Here is a 7145-nt window from a genome sequence, read left to right on the forward strand (position 1 = left end):
CTCTCTCTCTCTATATATATATATATATATATATATATATATATGTTATACACTGCCTCTCTCTTTTTCTTCTTACTTCTCACACTTTGATGCAACAAACATATATATATATATATATATATGGCGGTGGCAAAAAGGTAGTAAAGCAGCAGGTTCCTGGAAAGTTAATTCTTCAATGGTGGTGGGATGGAAAATTTTATGCAACATTATAGGTTCTTCTTCTAACGTCGACGGCTTAAGAAAAATTAGTTGGTGATGATTCTTCATTTGTTTGTCAGACAATTTGGCTGGTGTGCTATTTATGGGGATGTCCTCATTTCAGAATTTAATAGATTTCTTAATATTTATAAATTCTCATGGAGTGTGTGAAATTTGATAGAATTTAATAGATTTCATAAGATTTGAATGGATTTCCATTTTGTAGATTTTAAAAGATTTTCATGGATTTTATAGATTCTGAGTAAAATTTATAAATATCCTTAACATAAGCCACAAATTTTTACTTCTTCTTTAACGACTCATTCTTACACATATGCACGTTAATAAATCACAAAAAATGATCAAATCCTTATTCAATTGTTTGTTAAACATTGAATATTATAACAGAGCTTCAATAGAAAATACACCCAATATTCAACAAAATGCGAGAGTGGGAGAGGATAAAAATATGTAGTGTTAAATAATCAAAGTCGTAATCAATATGAATTAATTCAAAAGGCCACAACCTTGTGAGATACAAACACACAGATGTACACATACATGACCACAAGACAATTAATTCCATACCCCCATAATTCTCATTGACCATGCAGACACAAAAATAAAAAAATAAAAATTGTGGGATACCATCCTCTCATGTCTTGGCTAAGATTTACAGGTATATAGAAAACACACAGCTCTTCCCAAGAAAAAGGAATAGGGTACAGAACTTGAAAGACGAAATTGTTCCAGTATGCATACTAGAAATTGTAAATTACCATGATAATTTCCAGCACATCTATAAAGTAGTAAACAATATATAGCTTCAATAAGAAAAAATAAGTTCAATAAAAAATCACACCCAATATTCAACAAAAAATAGTAATCTTTCATAAATTATCATCAATTAAAAAGTTCTCATACATGATCGTTTCACAGTAGAGAAATGTGAGATAGAAAGAAGAAGAAAATCTTGTTCAAGATAGCGGGAGAGAGAGAGAGAGAGAGAGAGAGGGCAGCACATATGGAGAGAGGTGAGAAATGTTGTGAAATTTTTAGATTTGTGTTAAAATTGTTACTACTTGGTGTTACCATCTTTCCTCTGTACTCAGTTGGGAGATTTTGGGTTTTGGGGATTTGTTTTAGTTTAGGACGTAATTAATACGTGGTTTACATGATGTTTAATTAATTTAGGGTATTAATCTAATTGAGTCACTTTTTAGAGCATTTGGCCTAATTTCCTCATTTTTTTACTTGGAGAAGAGACTCCCAAATCCAGTCGCCGTCTCCTTTTTGAGTAGATTTTCAGCCCTATATTCTTGACTCCAATAGAAAGCCCAACTATCTCTGAAAATCAGCCACCAACCTTCGTTTTCTGTTGAATCTTTTGCTACATTCAGCCCACCAATTGTTGTGAATATACATAATAGAGAAAACAACCCAATTGTGTAGACGTCTCTCCCTATATATGGTTACTTTGAAGTAGAATTCCAATTATTCTTACATTTCCTGCCGGCCGCCTTGTTGTCCAATTGAGTTCAACTAATTAAAGAATTTGATTCTGAATCCAAGTCCAATGGCTGCCCAATTAATGAATTATTTTTTTCTCCAAGTCCCCAACTTCTACCCAATGGCCAATTTAATTCTCGTGCTTTGGATTTTGCTATTTTTCGTCAATTCTTACTTCTTTCCTTCAACTCATTTTCATTTATAGAGTTTACCTATAAAACATAAAATACAACAATTTATGATATAATTTGTCAAAAGAACTATTAAATATTGCTATCTTAAAGCCCCCAAATAAGTGTATAAAATACAATTATCACATGAATGAACCTGTCTTTTTACTACTACAATCCTTCCATGAAATTAAAAAGTGAGAACATCATCTTCGGCACTTGTGCCCATAACATTATCTTATATTCGCGATGAATATGTATTTACATATATGCTTGAATCACAATTGTCATCTTAGAAAAATAGTGCATCATGTGTGTAAACATGTCAATTTAACAACAATTTGGATGATTTCATGCCTAAAGAAATCAATAGCTACAGTTATGAAACGGCACGCATGCAACTTTAAGATTTTAAAACCAGAAACTCATTTGCACTTTTTAAAGAGATTAGGGGCCTGTTTGGGCCCAATTTTTTGACATAAAAAATTGATTTTTTGACCGTTATTTCACTATTTCAGCCGTCATATTTGACTTCTTCTCTCACAGATGGACCCTACTTTTTTTCTAACGGTCAAAAAATCAATTCTTAAAATCACTCCCAAACAGGCTTTAGGAATTGCTTCTCTAATTTTTCGGTACGTATAGGAAACTATTCGTCCCTCAAATTCTAAGAAAAGTAGATAACTATCTTAACCTTTTTTTTTTTTTGTCCAATTTTTATCCCTAACTTTTGAAAAATTAGCAAGTACTAACCTACCGCCAAATTTAGGCGTTAAAGCCATTTATACCCAGTACAATTGCCTTTTCAAGGAAGGACAAAAAAGTACAGCCACCATAAATTTCAAAAATTAATTATAACAAAAAGGGTAAATATACACCATAATGTATATATGCCTCACATTTTAATTAAAAGAAACGTTTCCAACATTTGCTTACTTTTACTTTTATGTTCTCAACTTTTTCTCGTCGAATTGTCATTCTTGAACTTCAATTAATTGGATTATTTTGTCTCTAATAAAGATTTTCATTCAAATATTCTACTAACGTGCATTGAAAAGATTGACAAATAACTTTGTTTAACCTTTTTATTAGTTATTTATTTCAATTATTTAAAAATACAAGATAAATTTGTCTTTTTGGCCCTCATAAAAAATATTTTGGATGAAAATCGTTTCTATAGACAAGATATGAAAATGAATAGAGTTGATGATAAAATAAATAAATAAATAAATAAAATGAGAGCATAAGTGTAAAAATAAAAATAAAAAAGTTTAGAAATTTTCATTGTAATTAAAATATGGTTTAGCTGATAAAAAATGTGATGTGAAAAATATATTGGAAAAAGCCATGAGTTCATGAAATTTTAAGAGAGTCCTTACCTACGTTGGTATGGTCACAGATGATTGGATTCTTTTTTTTTTTTTTTGTACCTCTTTCCATCTTCCAATCAATTCACGATGTGATGTCGTTTATCCTCACAAAAAGGAAAAAGCTATGCATACAAGGTCTATTTTCACAGAATTTTCACAAGGCAACATCTGATTGGCATTTTTTTTTTCATCTAACTACCAATCAAAAAAAGTGTAGCATGAACTTCACCACCTGACCACAGCCCCAACCTCCATTCAACCGAGCTGGGCGTACATGCCCAGCTCTTATAGATCTCTTATAGGGGTCTCAAATAGGATGAGGTCGAGGTTTTTTTTTTTCAATTTTTTATTGCATCGAAGCCCACTTGGGGCCGACCATGTGAGAAATCTAATAGACCCCTATAAATATTTGTCTTTATTCACCTCCATTTATATATGTACACTGATACAGTCATGCACACACTTATATACACCTACCAAACCACCCCCAACAAACACACACATGACCCACCGACCATCGTGCACTTGCACACATTATTATTTTAGGGTTGTACTGTGTGGATACTAGGCTTACACCCCCTTTACATGGAGAGCGGCCCACATGTAATATAATATTCGTGAGCCCCCTTCTATGTGAGGGGGTGTAAGGCTGTGTGTACACCATGATTAGATGCACACACAACATTATCTATTAGTTTAAGTGTCTTGTTTATCTTCGTTTTGTAAGATCCAAACTCCCAACACAAAAACCGGTGCCGACGAGTTTAAACTCCACTTTTCCGGAGAAATTTCTATGGTTCCTTTATTTCTTGTGTAAGAGAAAAAAATGAAAAATCAATTTCTATGAATTTGTTTTTCCTACTATGCATCTGATTCCCGTTCCTTGTTCTTCTGTTCTCATCTAAATCTTCACTTCCATTAACCTCAGATCTTCTAAATCTACCACCTAAATCTTCCTTGTTCCAATATCGGATTTGTCCAAGGTTTTCTTTCTCCGCTTCTTCCTCGGCAGCCCATTCCTTATCAGCTGCATCTTCGATCTCAGCAATGAAACGGTCAAGCTCCTCCTGGTCACTGTCATCTTCTGCAGGCTGTTGTTCAGGAAGACCGTCAGGTTCCACTCGAGTATTTTTCTCCTCCTGATAAACATACGGACTTTCTCCACTCTTGTCAATTGCGTTAAAGAATGTGGACGCCACTCTCTGGATGCTTGCCATGGCAACTGGATCGTCAGGATTTACTCCCTTCCGCCGAAGCTCTTGTTCTATTTTCTTAATGTTTAGTTTCTGAGATTCAAGTGCTTGTTCAAATCGCGCTTTGAATAATGCCTGCTCGTTAGTGACACCAGCAGTTAAGGTTTAAACATTTCACTACACTGTACAAGCTCAAAAGGTTTTGAGTGACGAATAAAGAACATACAGATGCTTGGCAAATGCAATAAGCCATGAGAGTACAAGATTGTAACTAGCACACAACCCCACCCCCCCCCCCCCCCCCCCACCACAAAAAAAAAAAAAAATAATAAATAAATAAATAATCAAATCGTTATGGATTGGTTTGCTACTTTGCTCAAAGGTTGGGAATAAATAGGTCAATGTACCCAAATTATATTCCAATTAATTAGAATGTGTTTCCATATAGCGGACATCGGGGTGATTCATTACATATATTTCAAGAATCGAAATCAACTATTAAATTTTAAGTATTTTGTAAATGGGTTCATTAAATAATTGATATCGTTTTGGTTCTAATCAAAGCAATTTTTTTTATTTTTTTCTTCAAAGGAGAAAAATTCATATGATATATGACAAGTCGCACAATGTGCCAACCCAATGTGCGTCTTGAAACAATTGTGAAAGTATAGTTTAACTTATTCCTTGTATGTTTTAAATGGATCTCTATCAAGCCTTGCACAACTCTCCTTAAAAGTTAGAATCCCCAATTTTTTACAGCAACTTCATTAATAATTTTAATTGCTTGTTTGTATTTTTAATTTTATGTTAAAACTGATTAATGTGACATAGTAATTAACAACAAAAATAGGGGTCGGAATCTGGTTTGGTCCGAGTATTTCAAGAAATGGAACAATTTGGTTCCATGTAATTTTTAGATGGTTTAGGATCGAATATAGTTAAAATGCCCACCTCTATTTCCATCGAAAAAATTTGTTAGGGAACACGTAAAAACTTGTTGTCCCTCATATCTATAAATAAATAAAAATTTACGAATGTTATACAGAATATTTGACATTCATTTCAAAGCAAATTAACAGAATATTTGAACAAAAGTCATGATTAAGGAAAAGATATACTATAAATTGAATGTTAAATATAAGAATGCGACGAAAAATGGTAAGAACATTAGTGCGACAATGAATAATATTAAGGGAGTTCTGCTAGAGTGACAGAGCAGGAGTATGTTACACCCCCTATTCGTCCAAAGCAAAACTCAAATTAAGGAACTCATTCAAATTAAAATGTGATTCCACAAAAAGATAAATATTGCGGTGTGAATATAATTAGACTTGGTATAATCATATCACAAAAATAAGAACTTGGAAATTGTCGGTCGAACTTTGGGCAATCTTTGAAATAAGTGAATGAATCAACAATTTTCGAATCAACAATTTTCAATCTTGTTTGGTCATTTTTAACCTTTCATATCGCATGGAGGTACTTACTAATAGATTCTTCCCCTCTTGCATTATACAATAGTAAAACTGTCTTAATGAATTAACAATTTTCAATCTCGTTACATCATTGTTAACCTTCCACGGTGTAACACCCGAAATTTTTAGAATAAAAGTTTTTTTATGTTATATTTTTATATTTTGAAAATTTAGGACTAAAATGAAATAAGTTTTAAACTTTATTTTATTTGGGTCAAATAATTAAGTATCGATAGAACGAGATTTTAAATATCAATATTAGACTCTTTTTGTCACTTATAATTAATTAGAACTCTTCGACTCAATAAAAAGTTTATTTAGATAAGTTAGACCTAAGATATTGAAATTTATAGAAGTTATTATTGTCAGTATTTAATTTAAATTACATATCCCAACATTTAAAATTTTGGTTGCCACGTGTGCTTTAGATTGAGCGCACACAAATTCTCATATGTATACATATATGACTAGGAAGCCCCCCGATGCATAGTCCAATGGTGCAAAGGACAGAAGTAAGGTTATCTCACGCCTTGCTGGCAGCCGCAGTGTGAGGGTTCGATTCCTGAGACATGGAATTAGACTCCTTGTAGGCGCAATATATAGACAGCTCTTGTTTCCTGACCTGTTGGAGCACATTTCGCGATTTACCTCCCTCACAAAGTCCTATAGACGGGGCCGTGAAGGCCCTCAAGATTGAGGTTCAATTTTTTTTTTTTTACACATGACTAGGAAAATCATTTTTAAGCCAATCCTAATGCTAGTACACTTATAAAATAAAACCTCTTTCCATACAAATGCATTAGCAATACGTGTCCTCTCCAAGCTGCATAGAAATACAATTGTTATCCTTGGTACTAGACCCTATATATAGAGTAAAGTTCCCTGCACAGACCCCTTTGTACAGGGTCTCTCACATGGAGGTGGACCTCATGTGTGAATTCCACTCCCATGTGTGTGCATCTATACAGATCCTGTGCAAATGGGTCTGTGCAAATAGTACAACTGCTATATATATATAATTTATGAATGAATTGTCAATGGATTTTTGGAGTTCTTCAAAAAGAAATATGAAATCCTTCGAGAATTTAAGAGGACCAAAAATGGATATGTCGCTTTGTCACCCATATATTCTATAAGGGAAGAGTGATATGAAGAATATAATTTATTGTTACATAATTGTCTATGAACACTGTAAATATCTTACTGGATATTTTTAAATACTCACTATTG

The sequence above is a fragment of the Olea europaea genome, chromosome 6 (assembly GCF_002742605.1).
Source record: "Olea europaea var. sylvestris chromosome 6, O_europaea_v1, whole genome shotgun sequence".
Taxonomy (NCBI): Eukaryota; Viridiplantae; Streptophyta; class Magnoliopsida; order Lamiales; family Oleaceae; genus Olea; species Olea europaea.